Below are 20,695 nucleotides of genomic sequence, written 5' to 3' on the forward strand. Positions count from 1 at the left end.
TAGTGATTCACAGCTTTTAAAGGCTCTACTCCATTTATAGTTATTTAAAATATTGGCTCTGTTCCCTGTGTTGTACGATATATCCTTGTCGCTTATTTTATACCAAATAGTTTGAACCGCTTATTCCCCTACCCCTATTTTGGCCCCCAAATTGGCTTCAGGAACTTTAATTTACTCCCAACTATGTTTCACTGAATTTTGAAAAATGTCAGACCTGGATAAATCTTCCCAGCTCCCCTCCTAACTGGATGTGTCCATGTGGATGCTCCTCAAATATATAATATTTATATAATCACTCAAATATATAATATGTAAGATATATAAAATATATGTAATAGAATTTCTTTTACATTTTTAAAATTTATTTGTCTTTTTATGGCCATTCCTGCGGTGTATGGAGGTTCCCAGGCTAGTGGTCAAATTGGAGCTGTAGCCGCTGGTCTAAACCACAGCCACAGCAACGACAGATCCGAGCCGCATCTGCAGCCTACGCCACAGCTCATGGCAAGGCCACTGAGTGAAGCCAGGGATCGAAACGGTGTCCTCGTGGATGCTAGTCAGTTTCCTTTTCGCTGAGCCATGATGGAAACTCCCAATTTTCTTTTTTAGAGCAGTTTCAGGAAAGCTGGGCAGATGGGTATAGAGGTCCCATATACAACCCCCAGTTTCCCCTATTATTAATATCTTGCAATTAGAATATTGGTTCAATATTGAGAACTCAGTATTGATACATTATTATTATTTGTCTTTTTTGCCATTTCTCAGGCTGCTCCCACGGCATATGGAGGTTCCCAGGCTAGGGGTCCAATCGGAGCTGTAGCCGCCGGCCTACGCCACAGCCACAGCAATGCGGGATCCGAGCCGCGTCTGTGACCTACACCACAACTGGTGGCAACGCCAGATCCTTAACCCACTGAGCAAGGCCAGGGACCGAACCTGAAACCTCATGGTTCCTAGTTGGATTCGTCAACCACCGCGCCATGACGGGAACTCCGACACATTATTATTAACTTGTCTCCATGGTTTGCATTAGGGTTTCCTCTGTTTTATACATTCTATGGATTTTGACAAATGCGGAATGTCATGTATCCGCCCTTGCGGTATCATACGGCATCGTTTCACTGCCCTAAACAGCCTCCTGCGCCATCTATTCCTCCCTCCCTCTCCCCCACCCCTGGCGACTACTGACCTTTGGGCTGTCTCCGGAGGTGCATCTTTCCCAGAGTGTCAAGTAGTCGGACTCATCTAGCACGTAGCCTTTGCAAGTTGGCTTCTTTCACTTGGTAATTGGCATTTCTGGTTCCTCCACATCTTCCTGTGGCTTTTGCTAGCGCATCTCTCTTTAGCACTGAATCCTGTTCTGTTGTCTGGGTGTACATGCCACCTCCGATACACTAGATGCTGATGGGAGGGCCAGGGAGGGGCGTGGGAAGAATCAGAGAGGATGGAGACTCGAGGAAGGCTCTGCGCATCTCAGCTTTTAACCCGGTGTCCTCTGACCCGGGCTGTAGACAGAGAACCGAGAGGAGGGAAATGACCTGCTCACAGCGTTTCCATCCTTCTTGGCTCAGGACCATCCCTGCCTGGGGCGCCTCTCTGGCCATTAGTTCACAGTAGCTGAGCTCAGTCCGTCTCTCACTCTCAACAAGTGCAAAACTGCAACAAGGAATTGGTGTCTTATTAAATTCCATCTCCAGGCGACAAAACCTCACAAATCTTGTGCTAGACTTTTTGTGTATGTGGAGTATAAAGTTTATTTATTTTTTTGTCTTTTTGCCTTTTCTAGGGCTGCTCCTGAGGCATATGGAGGTTCCCAGGCTAGGGGTCTAATTGGCGCTGTCGCCACCGGCCTACACCAGAGCCACAGCAACACGGGATCCGAGCTGCATCTGCAACCTACACCACAGCTCACGGCAACACCGGATCCTGAACCCACTGAGCAAGGCCAGGGATCTAACCTGAAACCTCGTGGTTCCTAGTCAGATTCGTTAACCACTGAGCCACAACGGGAACTCCTAAAGTTTACTTTAGAAGAGATTTTTTTAATGCTATTTTTAAATTTATTTTTTATTTTTTTGTGGCCACACTTGCAGCATGGGGAAATTCTTGGGCCAGGGATCCAACCTGAGCCACAGCAGTGACAATGCCAGATCCTTGACTGCTAGGCCACCAGGGAACTCCTATACTATTTATATGTGTGTGTGTGTGTGTGTGTGTGTGTGTGTGTATACGAATGGTGAGCTAGGTTTTCATATACCAGGAATTTTTTTTCTTTTGTTTTCTTTCTCTTTTTTTTAACAGCCACTCCAGCAGCATATGAAAATTCCTAGGCTGGGGGTCAAATGGGAGCTGCAGCTGCAGGTCTACACCACAGCCATGGCAACACTGGATCTTAGCCACATCTTCAACCTACGTCGCAGTTTATGGCAATGCTGGATCCTTAACCCACTGAGCAAGGCCAGGAATTGAACCCATCCTCATGGACACTATGTTGGGTTCTTAACCCAATGAGCCACAGTGGGAACTCCAGGAATTTTTTTTTAATTGAAGTACAGTTGGTTTACAGTGTTGGGTTAGTTTCAGGTGTACAGCAAAGCAATTCAGTTAAATATATTAAATATATATATCCTTTTTCATTATAGGTTTTTACAAGTTATTGAATATAGTTCATTGTACTGTATACAGTAGGTCCTTGTTTATCTATTTTGTGTTGAGTGGTGTGTATCTGTTCATCCCAAACTCCCAACCGATCCCTCCCTCCCCCCAGGACATTGCTATTCTAGTCTTCACTCTTCATATTTTTTCTGCATTAAAAAAAAAAATAAGGAGCCCTAAAAATAAATAAATAAATAAATGGCGTTCCTGTCCTGGCTCAGCAGAAACAAATCTGACTGGCATCCATGAGGACGTAGGTTCGATCCCTGGCCTTGCTCAGTGGGTTAAGGATCCGGTGTTGCTGGAGCTGTGGTGTAGGCTGGCAGCTGTAGCTCTGATTCAACCCCTAGTCTGGGAACCTAGGCCACAGGTGCAGCCCTAAAAAGCAAAAAAGCAAAACAAAGGAGCGCTTCATGAATTTGCAGGCCGTCTTTGTGCAGGGGGGCCATGCCAGTCTTCTCTGTGTGATTCCAGTTGTAGCATCTGTGCTGCCGAAACGAGCACTGTAGTCTTTTTTTTTTTCCATTGGGGCAAAATATACATAACAAAATTTGCCATTGTAACCAGTTTGAAGCCCACAGTTCAGTGGCATTAAATACATTGTCATTGTTGTGCCACCATCACTGCCATCCATCTCCGGAACTTTTTCATCTTAACTCAGAATCCATTCAACATGGACGACTCCTTTCCTCCTGGCAACCACCAGCCTCCTTTCTGTCTCTCTGAACCTGACCACCCTAGGGCCCTCATATAAGTGGAATCATAAGGTATTTGTCCCTCTGTGTCCGGCTGCTGTTCGCCACCGTGGCTGTGCCATGTTACACTCCCACCCTCAGGGCACAAAGGTCCAATTTCTTCATGGCCTCACCAATACCTGCTATTTTCTGTTTTTTTTCCTTTTCTTTCTTTCTTTCTTTCTTTCTTTCTTTCTTTCTTTCTTTCTTTCTTTCTTTCTTTCTTTCTTTCTTTCTTTCTTTCTTTTTCTTTCTTTCTTTCTGGGTTTTGACAATAGCCATCCTGACGGGTATGAAGTGGTTTCATCGTGGTTTTGCTTGCTTGCTTTGTAAAATTTTTTATGTCTTTTTAGGGTCGCACCCATAGCATAAGGGAGTTCCCAGGCTAGGGGTTGAATCGGAGCTGCAACCGCTGGCCTACACCACAGCCACGCCAGATCCGAGCCGCATCTGTGACCTACACCACAGCTCATGGCAACGCCGGATCCTCAACCCACTGAGCAAGGCCGGGGATTGAAGTCCTCATGGATGCTAGTCAGATTTGCTACTGCTGAGCCACAGTGGGAACTCTGGTTTTACTTTCTTTAGCTCAACTTCTCTTGTTGGGTAAAGAGTTGAGAGTAATGATTTCCGGGCAGGATATTAACTGTGAGTGGACTGAGCTTCGCCTGTCAAAGGCTAATCTTCTCACCTCTGCCATTTCACCTGTGTCTTCTGGGGCCCGTTGCATAAAATATGCATAAAATGTTAAAATCCCTTCCCCGCACCTCATCTTCCTTCCCCAAGGATTAGTGACGTTACCAATTCATATATAAAAAGTTCTTCTGGATAGTTCAGTGCACACAGATATGCACGTGTTTTAGCTTTTGATAATTTGTTTTTTAAATGGCGAGCAAGTTTAAATACAGGGGACCCAGAGGCATCTCAGCATAAGAGCACTGGGGGGGAGTTCCCGTTGTGGCTTAGCAGTAACGAACCCAACTAGTATCCATGAGGATGCGGGTTCGATCCCTGGCCTTGCTCAGTGAGTTAAGGATCTGGCGTTGCCGTGAGCTGTGGTGTAGGTCACAGATGCGGCTCGGATCTGGCGTGGCTGTGGTGGTTGAAGACATGACTCAGATCCTGTGTTGCTGTGGCTGTGGTGTAGGCTGGCGGCTACAGCTGGGATTAGACCCTAAGCCTGGGAACCTCCATATGCTGCAGGTGCAGCCCTAAAGAGACCAAAAAAAAAAAAAAGAAAAAAGAAAAAGAAAAAAGAGCACTGGGTGCTGGAGACAGGGGTGGGGGCGGTTGTTGGGGGGCAGAGATTTGGGAGTCTTCCTTGTTTCCCTTCCTCCCACCTCTGTTGGAAAGATTTTTGGTTTTGCTTTTGCAACACATTCCAGGGCCTGTTGTCAAGCACACACCAGACTTTCTAGGAAAGCCAAGGCCAAGCCCCGGCTGATTTGGCTGATAAAGATGCAGTGAGCCGCTTTCAGCTTTGGACAGTTTATTACTGACATAAACGGTGAAAGGAAGATTAGCCAGAAGTGCTGGCTCCCTGGGTGTTTGTCTCACCCCCTAAAAGGATGACATCAAAACAAAAGGGGCCGGGAGTTCCCACTATGGCCCAGCAGGTTAAGGACCTGGCATTGCCGCAGCTGTGGAGTAGCTCCCAGCTGTGGCTCAGATTTGCTCCCTGGCCCAGGAACTTCCATATGCCGCAGAGGCGGCCCCCAAAAGTGCGGGGAGCTGGATCCTAGACCAGTAGTATAGAAATATAAAACTAGGCAGTTTTGTATGAGCTCTGTCTTGAGAGGGGCAGGATGAAAGTTTCATCACTCATCAGAACCCAGCAGGAGGTGATGAGAAACGTCTCCTGAAAGCCTCCCAAGGGAGATAGGGAGCTGTTATGGGCTGAATGATATCCCCTCCACCCCCAATTCGTATGTTGAAATCCTGATCCCTGGTGTCTCAGAATGCGACTGGATTTGGCGACCACGCCTGTAACGAGGTAATTATGTTACAGTGAGATCGAATGAGTGGGCCGGAATCCAGGCTGACTGGGTGTCTTTAGGAGGAGAGATTAGGACGGGGGAGAAGTTAGGGTGAAGACTCAGGAAGAAGCCACCATCTCTAAAGCAAGGGGAGAGGCCTGGCACAGAGCCTTCCTTCTTGGCTCTCAGAAGGAACTCGCCCTGCCAGCACCTTGATCTTGGAAGTCCAGCCTCCACGAACTGTGAGCAATTAAATTTCTGTTGGGGAAGCCACCCGGTCTGCAGTGCTGTGCCTGACAGCCTGAGCCAACAATATAGGAGAGGATGAAAGACGGCCTCAGAGCCGTCCCCTCACAGGCCTGCATCTTCTCACCTTCTGCCAAGATGCAGATGCGCTGCGGTTCAGACTTTGCCTGTGTTGCCCACGTGGACACCTGGAAAGTCAGTAGGGCACCACGGTGGAGCTGTTCCTAGGGAAACGCTGGCCTGTCATCTGCTTTGTGGATAATGAGACGCGGTGCTAGCTGCCACCTCCGTGTATTTTAACCTATATGTTCACTCGTATTGCTTTAACTTTAAAATTTCTATTTTAAAAATGGGATCAGGGAGTTCCTGCTGTGGTGCAGTGGAAATGAACCCGACTAATATCCATGAGGAGGTAGGTTTGGTCCCTGGTCCCACTCGGTGGGTTAAGGATCCCGCATTGCCGTGAGCTGTGGTGTAGGTCGCAGATACAGCTCGGATCAGCTGCATACTCTTCCAAGTCATGGTGAAGCATTATATTTTTAAACCATATCATTATTAGTAAACACAGTGGTTGACTACACTAATTTTTTTCTTTTTTAAACCTTTTTGTCTTTTTTGGGCCACACCCGCAGCATATGGAGGTTCCCAGGCTAGAGGTTGAATCAGAGCTGTAGCCGCCAGCCTAGGTCACAGCTCACGGCAACGCCGGAGCCTTAACCCACTGAGCAAGGCTAGGGATCGAACCTTTAACCTCATGGTTCTAGTCGGATTCGTTAACCACTGAGCCACAACAGGAACTCCTATTTTTTTTTTTTTTTCTTTTTGTGGCTGCACCTGTGATATATGGAATTTCCCAGACTAGGGGTCAAATCGGAGCTGAAGCTGCCGGCCTACACCACAGCCACAGCAAACACTGGATCCCAGCCGCATCTGTGACCTATGCCGCAGCTTGCGACAATGCTGGATCCTTAACTCATTGAGTGAGGCCAGGGATGGAACCCACATCCTCGCAGACACTATGTTGGGTTCTTAACCTGCTGAGCCACAATGGGAACTCCAACCACACTACTTTTTAATGTTACAATAAATGGCCTTGGACATGAAGTCTTATTCTTTTTTTTTTTTGGTCTTTTTGCTATTTCTTGGGCCGCTCCTGCGGCATATGGAGGTTCCCAGGCTAGGGGTCCAATCGGAGCTGTAGCCACCGGCCTACACCAGAGCCACAGCAACGGGGGATCCGAGCCGCATCTGCAACCTACACCACGGCTCACGGAAATGCCAGATCCCCAACCCACTGAGCCAGGCCAGGGATTGAACCTGCATCCTCATGGATACTAGTCAGGCTCGTTAACCACTGAGCCACCACGGGCACTTCTTCATGAAGTTTTAAAATGTAATATTGGAGTTCCTGTTTTGGCTCGGTGGGTTAAGAACGTGACAGTGTCTGTGAGGATGCAGGTTCGATCCCCGGCCTCGCTCCGTGGGTTAAGGATCTGGTGCTGCCACAAGCTGCAGTGTAGGTCACAGACGCAGCTCAGATCGGGCCTTGCTGTGGCTGTGGTGTGGGCCAGCAGCTGTAGCTCTGATTCAGCCCCCAGCCTGGGAACCTCTATGTGCTGCAGGTGTGGCCCTAGGAAAAAAAAAAATTATAGTATTTGGTGAAAAGGAGCCAGACACAAAAGAACATGTACTGTATAATTCCATTCATGGAATGTTCAGAAACAGGCAAATCCTGTTAGAAGAGGGGATGGCGGTTACCTTTGGGGGGATTTACTGCCAGAGGGCGAAGGGGCTGCTGGGTGCTGCTGGGTATTCTCTTTCTCCACCTGTGATGGTCGCCTGGGTGTGTTCAGTGACTCAGCCTAGGATTTGCGTTCTTTTCTACATGTATGCGCTACTTCAATACAAATTTACCTACTTTTTTTTGAAAGGTACATGCATTTAACATCATGATTGGAACTGCCAAATGGCCCTCCAAAAAGATCGTGCCAATTTACACGCTCACTAACAACACGCACGCCTTCTCCTTTCCCCACATCCTTGCCAGTGATGCTAGAAAGCTTTTTGATTTTTTGCCAGCGTGATCGCTTTTGAAAAAGGGTATCTTCTCATTTTCATTTGCATTTTCCTAATCACCTGGAGGTTGAGTATCTTTCATGTTTATGGGCCATTTGAATTTCTTTCTCTATGAATTACCTGTTTATACGTTCCCCTATTTTTCCATTGAACTGTTGGTTGGGTTCTTATTGATATAGAATGGATATTAACTTTTTCTTGGATGTGTGGCAAACATGTTCCCCTAGAGCACCTTTTGCTTTTTTGTTTTGTTTATGGCGCATCGCAGACAACTGCTTGCAAGGCAAGCCATGCAAACAAGCGAAGCCGGCTCGGCGGCTGTGGCAGGCTGGGGAGCATGCGGGCTTCTGCGGGGAACCAGTGTGCCAGATCTTCTGATTCTTCAGCAGATGCCGGAAATATGGATTTTTATGGGAGGATTTCCAATTTTAAAATGCTGGCAACTCGTCGAGAAAACTTTAGGCACTAGAAGAGACAGCAATGTTTGGGTGGGTGTGGATCAGCAGGACCCTGGTTCGAAACCCCTGGTTGATGCTCTCTTTCTCTGCAAAGGGCATTTGCGTTGATGTGTCTGCTCATTTTTTCCCTTATGACTTCTGAGTTCTGTGTCATTTAAAAAAATTTTTTTTATCAGTTTAACAGTTTTTTTTTTTTTAACCCTCTAAATCCTTCTCTTTTCAGGCTAGAAAAAAGCTTTTCATGCTTTTATTCAAGTCTCCTTAATGAGAAATAAAGGTGAATACACATTTTCCTGGACTCAGAGAGTAGAGAAGGGCCTGACCTTGGGGACGTGGGTGGCCGGGCCCAGGAGGGGCTAAAACATCAGAATTAGAACTTCTTCTCGTTTTCTCATTTAAGGGCAAGGAGCACCCCCTGACATGGTAGGAGTTCAAGGGAAGAGAATAAAGGGTTTTATTCCGCTATGAAACCAGGGGCCCCTGGGAATACTGAAATTCATACTAGTGTGTAAATGACTTACTTCAAATCCCTTCCAGGGAGCCAGAGCCGGGAGAGAGCAGCTTGGGCACTGCAAGCCTGAAAGTGTAGGAGGATAGAGAGCTCACCTGGAGCCCACTCCTCTCTCTGAGGGAATGTCACCATTCCAAGTTGTGTCTGCCTGCACCACACCTGCCCTGCCCCATGTGCCTCCCGCTCTGGCTGGAGGTACTGTCATCCTTCTGAGCAGAGTTGATGGGAAGTAAAACAAACACCCCCAACCAGCTGGGGCACCCTAATGGCCTTTGATGGTATCACCTGGGCATTTCTCACCCATGCTAATGAGCAGCTTGCTTTGGCCAAGGGTAACGTATGTAGAAACTGCTCTGGGAGTGGAAAAAGTTCTTTTTGGCTCCATATTTAGCAGAACCCAGCAAGGGACAAAACAGGGGATTGCCACCTGAGCACAGGGCATGACTCATCCCTTTTCTGGCACCAGATGACGGAGGTGCTGGGTGTACCCGAGAGTTGGTGCTGATGAGCATGGGTTTATTCCTATAATCACAACTGCATTTATTGAGTGCCCAGTGTATGCCAGGAATTGTGCTGAGCACTGTATAAGCGCCACCTCACCACCTATCATTCACACTCAGCCTGCAAGGTAGGGCTTTTGCTCTAAGTGATGGGGTCCAGTGTGAACCAGGTGGCGTGTGTGAGCCAGGCCTTGGAACTGTACTTCCAGCCCAGGGCTTCCTGCTCTCCCAGGACAGGCAGGGATGGCCCTCCATTCTGGCAACTTGGCCAGCCCAGTCTTGCAATGCCTTGGGCTCGGGGTCTCCAGTCCACAGGAGGACTGGAAGCAGCTCTAGGTACTAACAGGGCAGGCTCCAGGCTCACGGATCCTGCCCCCTTCTGCTAGGCCTCACGGGCCCGGCCCCTTTTGCTTTGGGATTGGGGCCGCTCCTGTTCCATCTCTACCCTGAGTGAAGACTTGGTTGTCCGGAGACACTGCTAATACTCCAGGTGTGAACCAATAATGAAGGTGCTGCATGAGCAGAGTTTTAAGGTGTCACTTTTCCAGGCCACACACATTCATTGAAAAGTGGCACAGGGAGTTCCCCTTGTGGCTCAGCATTAACCAACCCGACTAGTATCCATGAGGATGTGGGTTCAATCCCTGGCCTTGCTCAGTGGGTTAAGGATCCAGCATTGCAGGAGCCGTGGTGTAGGTTGCAGACGTGGCTTGGATCTAGTGTGGCTGTGGCTGTGGCTCCGCTTTGACCCGCTAGCCTGGGAACTTCCATATGCTGCAGGTGTGGCCCTAAAAAGACAAAAGACAAAAAGAAAAAAAAAAAAAAAAAGAAAAGAAAAGCAGCACAGATAATGTAGTTTATTTTCTGATTCTAAAAGCAGTTGTGCCTTTTGTAGAGAAGTTGGAGATAAGGAAAGATACAAAGAAGAAATAAACCTTATCTTACCAGCTGGCGATAATATTATCAACATTTTCAGATAGTTCTTGCCACTCATTTTTGTATACTTATGAAAATATACACATATATATAAAATTTCAAATATATGTAATTTTTAGGCAAAGTTGAGATTATTCTAGCAGTATACTTTTATTATTTTATTTATTTATTTATTTTTATGGCTGCGCCTGCCGCATATGGAAATTCCCAGGCCAGGGATTGAATCTGCGCTGCAGTTGTGACCTACACCACAGCTGTGGCAATACCAGATCCTTTAACCCAGTGCGCCAGGCTGGGGATCGAACCCACATCCCTGCAGCCACCCAAGCTACTGTGGTCAGATTCTTTTTGTGTGTGTGTCTTTTTAGGGCCGCACTGGTGGCATATGGAGGTTCCCAGGCTAGGGGTCGAATCAGAGCTACAGCGGCCGGCCACAGCCACAGCAGTGCAGGAACCGAGCTGCACCTGCGACCTACACCACAGCTCATGGCCACGCTGGATCCTTAACCCACGGAGTGAGGCCAGAGATCGAACCTGCAACCTCATGGATCTCAGTTGGATTCATTTCCACAGCACCACAATGGGAACCCCTGTGGTCAGATTCTTAACACACTGCACCACAGCAGGAACCCCTAGCAATATACTTTAAGATCAGGTGTTTTTGCACCTCGCATGCTGTGTGAGTGGTGCCGAAAAGGACCCGGTGAAGGCCAGATGGGCAAGGGGTGGGAGGAATCGAGGAAAGGGGAGGGCATGGGGATTTTTCAGCTGGGGGTTCCCTAACCCCCCAGGACAAGGTTGTTCCTGGGCCTCTGGGGTGGAGAGTGATGCTGTCAGCTTGGGGTGAGGGCGAAGAAGTGTCCCACTGTCATCCTCTTTGGCATCACTCAGCAGTTCTTAGGCGGATGGGAGCTTCCCAGCAGAGGCTGCTTGGGCCAGCGGGGCCCTCTGCTCGTGCCCCACCCCACTGTGAGCCAGATCCCCGCAGCTGCCCCCTCCCCTGTGGTTTTGTGTGTGTGTGTGTGTGTGTGTGTCAAGGGGGGCTGTCTCTCAGAGGGACCGATGGGCCGGCTTCTGGCTTCTCGAGGCCCTCCAGCGATGGGGGCAGGGCCCTTGTGGCCCGGGTGCTTCCTGCTTCTTGAGAAACAAGCTGCCTTTTGGCTGCGACTGTGATGCCGCTGACTCCCCAATAGCTGTTTTCCTAGAAGTGAAAGTGGATTTGCTCTGAGTTCCGTCGTCCCTTGTGACCCAGGGCTCACTGAGGAAGCAGCGCCAAGGGCACAGGACTGACCACCGAAAGGAGCCCCGCCAACCCGTCCTCAAGGGCACTTGGACTTGATGCTGGCCTTGTGAGTATGCCCCCGTGTCCCTCCTCCAACATCCTGACAGAGACAAAGTTCTTGAAATACAGGAAGGGTTGGTGCCTTCCTAGAAGGTCATTCATTCCCTGGTGCCAGGGAAGTCCTGCTGGGCCGTAGTGATGAGAACGAGGGAGACCTGGGTTGGGGCCCCAGCTCCTTGAGCAAATGACTTAACCCCTCTGAGTTTAGCCTCCTTGCTTGGAAAAGAGGCCTAACAGCGCTTGCTTACTTCACAGAGATAGGTGCTCTGCAGATGAGATGCTGTAAATGACGTACGCGTGGCATCTATGACAGTGCCTGAAACACAGCAGGTGCTCAGTAAATGCTCATCCTAAATTTTCTCATAGCTTTTGGCAACAAATATTATCACCCCATTTTGGCAACAAATATTATAAACTTCCTAGCGTGAGGCTTAGAAAGGTTAATGGTATTTCAGTTATTTATTACAGCGTAACAACCCTCCCAAACTTTAGTGAATGAATGAGAATGTCTCACGATTCTGTGGATGAAGTGGGTGGTTCCTGGGCGGGGAGCTCTCCTGTGACTACAGTCAGTTGGCAGCTAGATTGGGCTGAGAGGTCAAAGAGGACAGCTCCATGCCTGGGGTCTTGGTGCTGGCTGTTAGCTGGGCTGCCTCAGTTCTCTTCCTAGCTCTCACGAGGCTAGCTTGGGCTTTCCCGAGCTTGGCAATTGCCTTCCAGGAGGGAGTGTTCCAAGAGGAAAAGCCTCAGCACGCAAGCACTTGGCAAGCCTTTGCTTTATATCATGCTTGGCAATGTCCTTATGGGCCGGAGAAAGTCAGAGGCCCAAACCCAGAGTCGACGTGGGAGGTACCACGAGGGCACACGTATTGGGAAGCATGGCTTACTGGGGACGCTCATGGAACAGTCTACAAAAAAATAAAGGCTTGTCTAGGGTCCCATGGCTGTTGAATGGCATAGGTGGGATTTGAACCAGGTCTGTCTGACTCCAAAATCCATGCTTCTCCCGCAAAGCATGGCTGAGCCACGTTTGTGCCCCGCCATCACAGTCCGATAGCGAGCTTATTTTCCATCTTGTCCCTAGCTCGCCCCTGCCCTGGCGCTGCACGATGTCCTTGAGTGTCTTCTGCAAAAAGGGGAGAAAAGCAGCCTTCTTCTTCTGGGCCCCTTCTGCTCTTCTCCCCTCCACGCCGACGACAGAGAGCTGTTCCTCCTTCCTTCTGCGTTCTAGCTGGGACAACGATGGCCCTGTCACTCGTGGCCTCTCCCACCACAGCAGCGTCCTGGGTCTGCTGGCCTCAGAGCACACATACCTTTCTGGACCTGGGTTCTATTTCCAGGGTCCCCTTACTCGGAAAGCAGGGGTCAGGGAAACAAAGACAATAGCGCGGAGACAAGGCCAAGTTTACAGCCTATCATCATCTCGGTGGACCTCCACTCTCGGCACTGGCTGGGCCATCCCCTGTGATAGGCCCCCTACCCTCAGCCCTGTCTACACGCAGACAGATGCGGATGTGAGCTGGTCCCGCAGGGATGACTGTGGGAACCCGGCCCCTCCTGGCTTCTGCCTGCCTTGGCTGAATGAGGCCCTGGTCAGTTCTACCCACGGATCTGACCCGAAGGCCCGGCACCCAGCTGAGGAATGCTCTCCAGGCCTTTCCCACTCCCGGTCCATGGTGGCAGTGAGAACTGCTCACCCTCTTATGGCTGGACTCTCACTCTCCCCTCTTCTTCTTCTTTTTTTTAATGGCTGCACTCACGGCATACGGAGGATCCCAGGCTAGGAAATCAGCCTATGCCACACCCACAGCAACACCAGATCTGAGCCACGTCTGTGACCTGCACCACAGGCACAGCAACTCACGATCTGAGCTGCATCTGTAACTTACACCACAGCTCATGGCAACACGGGATCCTTAACCCATTGAGTGAGGCCAGGGATCGAACCTGAGTCCTCATGGATACTAGTCGGGTTCTTAACCCATTGAGTCACAATGGGAACTCCTGTCGCCTCTTCTTCAAGTCCCAAGAGGGTGAGCCATTTGTTCAGCGCCCTATCTTGAGCTGACGGCAAAGCTGAGCCCTTGAACTTGGGATGTTATCTCCAGCCAGTATCTTTTTTTTTTTTTTTGCTTTATTTTAGGGCCGGACCCGCGGCATATGGAAGTTCCCAGGCTAGGGGTCCAATCGGAGCTACAGCTTCCAGCCTACACCACAGCCACAGCAACACGGGATCCTAGCCAAGCCTGCAACATACACCACAGCTCATGGCAATGCTGGATCCTTAACCCACTAGGCAAGACCAGGGATTGAACCCGTATCCTCACGGACATTAGTCGGGTTTGTTATCACTGAACCATGACGGGAACTCCTCCAGCCATTATCTCTTGCAGGAGCCCCAGTGTGCACCCCCCCACTCCCCCGCCAGCCTGCATCCACGGAGTCTGAGCAGGGCCCACAGCTGTTGTGCCTCAGCATGGAGCCAAGAGCTGAAAACAAAACAAAACCTCTGGAGGAAGAAGACATGTTCTCTGGATGCGGAATGGGAGACCTTGGGGAGGTATGCGTGTGCGGGGGAGGCCTCTGACTTGGGCCCAGGCAAAGGTCACGGTCAATGGGAAAGCCCTGGATGGGAGAGAGTCTAAGATGGAGCCCAAGAATGCCATCAAGCAGCTGCCCGGGATGGACGGGGACCCTCCGCCAGATGGGGCCAGTTCTCCTGATGTAAGGCTAACAGGCTGACGTCCTGGGATGCCGAGCTCCCAGGGAGCGGACCGTGATGCCCGAGGGAGCTCCAGTCGCCGGTGTCCTGTGTGGTCTCGCTGAGGGAAGCCAGGCAAAAATCTGGCAACTGAGCTGTAACGGCCAGGCTCTTGGCTCCGAGCAACAGGAAGCAATTCTGGTTTATTTCAGCAGAAAAGGACTTTATCAAAAGGGTCTCGGGGAGGTCACAAAATAACCAGGAGGGCTGGAGGACTGGGTTTGGAAAGCGAGCCAAGCAAAGGAGGCTGCGCCGCTGTCAGGACCACGGCCAAAGTCAGGCCACTCCAGTGAGAGCCCCACCGCCAAGTCCAGGACCCCTCGGCTTACGCTGCCACCTCTGGACATGGATGTGGTCCCTGCCAGCCCAGGAATGGAATGTCATTGCCGTGGTGACTGCCGCCCTCCACCAGAACGGACCTCTGTGCGCCCTGCATCTCTGCATCACCAGCTCCTGACTCTGAGTCTTTGACGGGGCATCTGATTGGCTGAGTGTGAGTCAGGAGCCCACGCGAACTGCAGTGGCAGCCGGGAAAGTGACAAGGTGGCATTTTTCGAATCTCTGGTGGGAGGCAACTAGGATGATGGGGGATTTTTCAAATATGGTAATGGGGTTGGATGTGGGTCCACCTTATACTTACCTCGCATGGAAAAATGTGGAACAGCTGTCCCTAGAGTGTGCCGGCAAACTGTAGTCCTCCAGGGACAGCCTGAGCCTGTCTTCCTGTCCCCCAGGTGCTGATGGAAGTGTGTGTGCGTGTGCGTGTGCGCGCGCGTGCTCGGGTGTAAAGATAGGAACATGTTCCATTCCATGACGTGGGGTCAGGAACCCTGGGTTCGATTCTGAGTCCCCTCTGCCTGTCAACCTTAGACAAGCTGTTCTAAGCCCTGGGTCTCAGTTCCATGTCACAGCCTGCGGCTCAGCCTTTGAACGTGCAGATGTGTGGTAGCTTCTGCTGTGGTCTGAGCCACTGGGCTGAAAGATGCCTCTGCAGCCGCCAAAGCCCCAAATAGAATGAGGCCATTGGTTCCGTGTGACGAATGAGAGCACAGGTTTTGGAGTCAGAGAAGCGGGGGTTTACTGGCCATGTGATCTAGTAACATCTTCCTTAACTTCTCCGAAACTTAGTTTCCTTACCTGCGAAATGGAGTTGAGGTGGCGGGCGCCCAGCCTCCATTCTAATCTGGTCCTATGGTGCCTTCATGTTTGGCAGAGGCTGGGAGCCTAAACACCACAATTCCCAGACACCTTTGCAGCTGGGGCTGCCCATGAGAATTCGGCTCTCATCTAATTAGATTCTCATCTAGATTCACGCACGCTAGAGGCACTTGTGTGAGATTAGGAAGGCAGTAGCGAGGAAGAGACTGCTACTCTGGCTGTTGCTGCTGGAGACACTGAGTGTGTGTGTGTGTGTGTGAGAGAGAGAGAGACAGTCAGACAGACAGACAGAGACAGAGAGAGAACATTCTAGTGTTTGATGGGGGGTTTGAGACGTGTTGTAGTGGCAGTGGCTCCCTGGATGGCAACTGCACTGCTATCTTTTTGAAATCAGCATCTCTGTGGCTGGCCCTCCCTCCCTCTGATGACGGCGGAGGTGGCAGCAATCTTGGCAGCCCAGTTCAGTGGTGTTACGGGAGTCTAGAGCCTGCTCCTCTGGCCCTGCCGATGATGTAAGCACCTAACTTCTTATATTAAATCTCGTCTGGCTTAAAATAGCTGGAGAGGTTTTCCGTTTCCTGCTGCTGAACCCTAACTGCTATAGGAATCACACTCCCCTGCTCACACAGTTGCTGGAATGAGGCGAGATGGCGGGTACTGTAAAGCCCTTTACACCTGTTAGATGTTTTTCAAGGAAGGGTGTCCCTTTCGTCTGGGGAGACTAAAGCCGAGAGAAACCCTTGTGATGAGTCACTCCAAAGCCTATAGGCCCCCAGTCGGTTCTTTTGCCTTGAACTGTTGGGCAGAAGACAGCTTGAAAGAATTCAGGTAATTTGAGTGGGTCACCTGCTCGGAGAGGCCAAAAAGGTTCTCCTGTGGATTCAGGAGGAATCTTGCCTCTTTGCCCACCGTTAGAGCAATGACTGGCCCCGCAGTGGTGCCATGGTGGCTGGGAAAGGTGGCAGGCATCCGGGTGTGAGCCTGAAAAGTCAGCTACTGTGGGACTCTGCCCTACACGTGCCTGGGTTCCCCATTGAACCCACTGGTCTGTGTTAAAGCCCACCGCAATTCCTTACCCCTCCCAGTTAAATCTTTGGCTTTCCAAAACCTCCCCCCTCCTCCCATCACGTTTGAAGGCTCTCCCTTCCTGCGGTGAAGGACATTCTCCGGGCCATGGCACTGGCCCCTATTTGCTGCCACAAAATGAGAGCTCCCTGTGGGGTGAGCGCCCAGGCGGGTGGCCCTGGGGCCATGAAGCCTCGTAGAAGCTGGGCTGGGCTTGGCTGCCAGAACAATCCAGGCTCCACTCCAACCCATCAGGGGGCTTGAGGCTGAGTGGGCAAGATAAACTGTTTCAGTGGTTTTCAGGAGCCCTAATCAATTTCGAGGCAGGGCGAAGCCCTCAGGGACAGATAAAGCCAGCCCTGCGCTCCAAGCCCAGTTGGAGCCGATGTTTGTGTGGTTTGAACTTTTGAGTGGTTTGGGCGAGTCCACCCGGCTTTGCTGGGGTGGTTTACTCTGTTCCCGAACTGCAGTACAGTGAGGCCAACGGCCCTGGACCCCTGGTGAAATTATTATTATACGTATTTTTTAGGGCCGTACCCATGGCACATCGAGGTTCCCAGGCTAGGAGTCGGATTGGAGCTGTTGCTGCCGGCCCACACCACAGCCACAGCAACGCCGATCCGAGCTGCATCTGTGACCTACACCACAGCTCATGGCAACGCCGGATCATTAACCCACTGGGCGAGGTCAGGAATCGAACTTGCAACCTCATGGATACTAGTCAGATTCATTTCTGCTGAGCCACGACGGGAACTCCCTCACCGGTGAACTTATGTAGGTGCCCTGTCGTCTGTCGCTATAGGGTCCTACAGGCTTGGGGAAAAGAGGCTGGGCATGTCCAGGCCATACCCCTGGTTCTCGCCGCCAGTGGCCCAGGGTTTTAGAAACACTCTGTTGCCCAAGGCAGGTGAGGCCCTTGCTTTGAGGAGTGGAGCTGCTGCGGGTTTGCCCCTCTGCTCCTGCTTCTAAGCGAGAAAGCCGAAGCCCGCTTTCAGATTCCACCTTCACCAGGACGCGCTGTCACCGGGGCGGCGCTGAGGAAGCCCAGGACGCTAGGGACACCGCCTGGAGCCTGGGCGCATAGCACCGGTTTTTGTTGGTGTTTTTTTTCCTCCCCTTCCAGCTTGAGGTTTCTCATTTAACCTCTAAGGTGCCAGAAGATCCGGCAGGCCTTTGGCTGGCTCTGAGAGAGTCTAGGCACCCCAGGACCCACGCGTCAGCAGCGTCCTCCATGCGCTAATGTCTGTTGCGCTTGTGTGCGGCAGAGCAAGGCTGCTCAGTGAGGTGGGTGGACCCTGGGCCAGCGGAGACCCATCCGACAGTGCCCTGTCCCCGGGGAAGCCTGTGTCAGCCCGTGGGGACCACAGCAAAATAGAATCAGGAACAGGTGCCGCCTGGGAGGGAAACGCAGGCGCCTGGCATATCTCAGTGACCTTCCTGCCTCTATAGAAGGTGGGGACAGAGAGAGAGGCGAGTGTGGAGGGAGAGAGAGAGAGAGAGGGAAGTGGGAAGAAATTGGTCACGGAGGAGGCTATTTTTATTCTTTGCTACAGCTGCGTGCATTTCTCTGACCAACTAGGCAGAGAAAATCAGACTGGCTCCCGCTGAAACAGGCCTTAAACTTGGGGTTGGGGGACAGAGAAGGGAGCGGGAGGTGCGCAGAAAAGGGGCGCAGAGGAGGAAATCCCTGAGGATCGAGCAAACCACAGCCTCCGGAAGCTGCCACCGCACAGAACGACCCCTGCCATTCCCCCTGCCCCAGAGGCCCCAGGTTTCATCGTGGCTGCCAAAGGTGGGCCATCTTTTCCCTCCTGGGTGTCACCGTGGGCCTGACCCTGTCAAGACTGGGCATTTGTTCATCCCTGTCTTCGGCTCTTGGGTCTTGGAGGAGAGGGCAGGGGGACAGGACCTTTTGGGTGGTGTCAGTTACCCTGGGTAGCCTAGCACCTGGAAAAACTGGCAAATGTCCCCACTAGGAAATCAAGCTTAGGTCGGGGTCAGGGCCTTAGAGATTCTTTTGCAGCCATGACGCACTAAGCCAGCTGTTCCCAAAGTGTGTTCCAAGGATCCCTGTGGTACCCCGGACCTTTGCAGATTGAATTTTCTGGTGGCAAAATGCCACGAGGCTGGCGCTTCTTCATAGACTTCAACCCAAACCGCATATCACAACAGATTGGCTGCCGAAGCAGCTCGGAGAAAGCAGCTGTCTTCTCTGAAGCCAGCTCTTAAAGAGGTTTGCAAGAAATGGAAAACGTTGCCGCTTTGCTCCGTCATTTTTGTTTGTTTGTTTTAGAAAATAGTCTTCTTTCACTAAACGGCGCTGTGATGTTAACACGTGTATGAGTTATCTATTGCTGTGTAACAAATGACCCCGAAACTCGGTGGCTGAAAACCACACACATGCATTCTCTCTCAGTTTCTGTGGGTTAGGAAGCTGGGAACAGCCAGCTTAACTGGGTGCTTCTGACTCAGGGTGTCTCACGAGGCTGGCATCACGGCATGGTCCAGGGCTGCAGCCACCTCAAAGCTCAGCCAAGGAAAGAAAGGCTCCTCCTCTAGGTTCGCCCTCTTGGCTGTTGACGGGCCTCAGTTCCTTGCCTTGTGGCACGGCAGCTGGCTTCCTCTAGAGAGAGGGAAAGAGAGCACCCAAGACAGAAGCCGGAGTCTTTTTATAATCGAACTTTGGGCGTGACCATCCCATCACTCCTGTCCTATTAGAAGTAACTCAAGGGAGTTCCTGTGGTGACGCATCAGAAACGAATCCGACTAGGAATTATGAGGCGGCGGGTTCGATCCCTGGCCTCACGCATTGGGTTAAGGATCTGGCACTGTCATGAGCTGTGGTGTAGGTCACAGGTGCGGCTTGGATCTGGCGTGGCTGTGGCTGTGGTGCAGGTTGGCAGCTGTAGCTCCGATTGGACCCCTAGCCTGGGAACCTTCATATGCTGCGGGTGTGGCCCTAAAAAGCAAAAAAAAAAAAAAAAAAAGTAACTCAATAAGTCCACCCCCCACCCCATTCCAGGGGAGGGAAATACTCAAGGGCGTGGATGACAGAAGGCGGGGATTACTGGCTACCATCTCCAAGGCTGCTTATCACTCGTCTCAAAAGTTCATTATTGTTATTTTTATATCTGGTAACGAACGACTCTTGAAAACCTTTCTGTTTTCATTTTGAATATGGGAAATACTGATAGATGGGTCAATATAAACAATAGCTTTTTGGAGTCCTCAAGAGTAAATTAAAAAGTAAAGGGGTCGCAAGACCTAAACCTTTGGGAACTGCTGAGTGTTATGGTATCTATAGGAGAAGAACAATGGTACCAGGGAGGCCAGTCTACCCACCCATCCATCTCTCCATTCATCCACCCATGCCCCCTGACCTTCCATCCATCTGTCTACCCGTTTACCCATCCATCCCCCCTCAGCCCCCCACCATCCCTTCTTCCTTCCATTTATCCTCCCATCCATCCATCTATCCTTCCATGCTTCCATTTTTCTCTCCATTCATTCTCCTACCCGTGTATCCATCTACCCGCTCCCGTCTCTACCCATACAACCAGAAAAGTTCCAACTCCTGGGGCCAGGGCTGGCGCTTTAACCAGACTGACAGTGACTGCCCTATGGAGCGCGTCACATTTAAATGGATGAAACAATTAACGATGACTTTTGAAATAATAACTTCAGGTTGTGATCATTTGGACTCGAAAGCCTGGAGCCCTGGGAATCTGCTACTCTCCAACTGGCACTATTTGAGGGAGGGTGACATCGTACGTGGCCCAGACTGGGGGTGGGGTGGGCCCAGATGCAGGGGCCAAGGAGCAAAGGATATGTGGCAGCAGGGATCAGATGGACACGAGGCCCTGGTGATCTGATGAGCTGATGTGTCTCTGGTTCTTCATGCCTCGTTAAGCGGTGACTGTGGAACTCAGGGCAGAAGGCCCTTCGGCGGAAGGTGTAACCCATATGGGCTGAGTTCCAATTTCTTGGTTCAAGTTCCCTTTTCTCAATGGAGGGTCTCCTTCTGGAGCTGACGTGACACGCTCTGGCTTTGATTTGGATCCCGAAGACCCCTCCGTGGCTGGTGGTATCCTCTGTAAATCCAGAGATGCCACCATTCGAGAGTCCCCAGAGAAAGTGCTCCGATTCGTGAGAAGGGCCTCCATTTATCACCCTCAGCGACGTGATGTTATCAGCTTGTCACTGGCGCCTAGGAAGTTTGAGCAGGCGGCCTTCTGTCAGAAGGAGGTAGGGAAGGCTGGGGCAGGGAGAAGCGAAAA

At 50.9% G+C, this 20,695-nt stretch overlaps 1 long non-coding RNA gene and 1 other non-coding gene across 7 annotated transcripts in view; one reads left to right on the top strand and one right to left on the bottom strand.

Moving 5' to 3' along the window:
- Positions 1-20,695, top strand: part of LOC110257747 (uncharacterized) — a 56,819-nt gene that overhangs the window by 20,821 nt on the left and 15,303 nt on the right. The window contains exons 2-3 of one of the 6 annotated variants that reach the window (XR_014835361.1): positions 11,345-11,441; positions 13,828-14,738. This is a non-coding gene — a long non-coding RNA (uncharacterized LOC110257747). Of the gene's footprint in view, positions 1-11,102; positions 11,442-12,518; positions 18,751-20,695 lie in introns of those variants that run through there. The other 5 variants (XR_002340693.2, XR_014835362.1, XR_014835363.1 and 2 more) reach the window with 5 other exon arrangements.
- LOC146394555 (U6 spliceosomal RNA) lies at positions 3,051-3,159 on the bottom strand. Its single transcript, XR_014835976.1, has one exon. It is a non-coding gene; the product is annotated as a U6 spliceosomal RNA (small nuclear RNA).

This window comes from Sus scrofa, chromosome X (assembly GCF_054392235.1).
Source record: "Sus scrofa isolate SSC_HxYL_T2T_F1_AM1 chromosome X, Sscrofa_HxYL_maternal_Yorkshire_Landrace_v2.0, whole genome shotgun sequence".
Lineage (NCBI taxonomy): Eukaryota > Metazoa > Chordata > Mammalia > Artiodactyla > Suidae > Sus > Sus scrofa.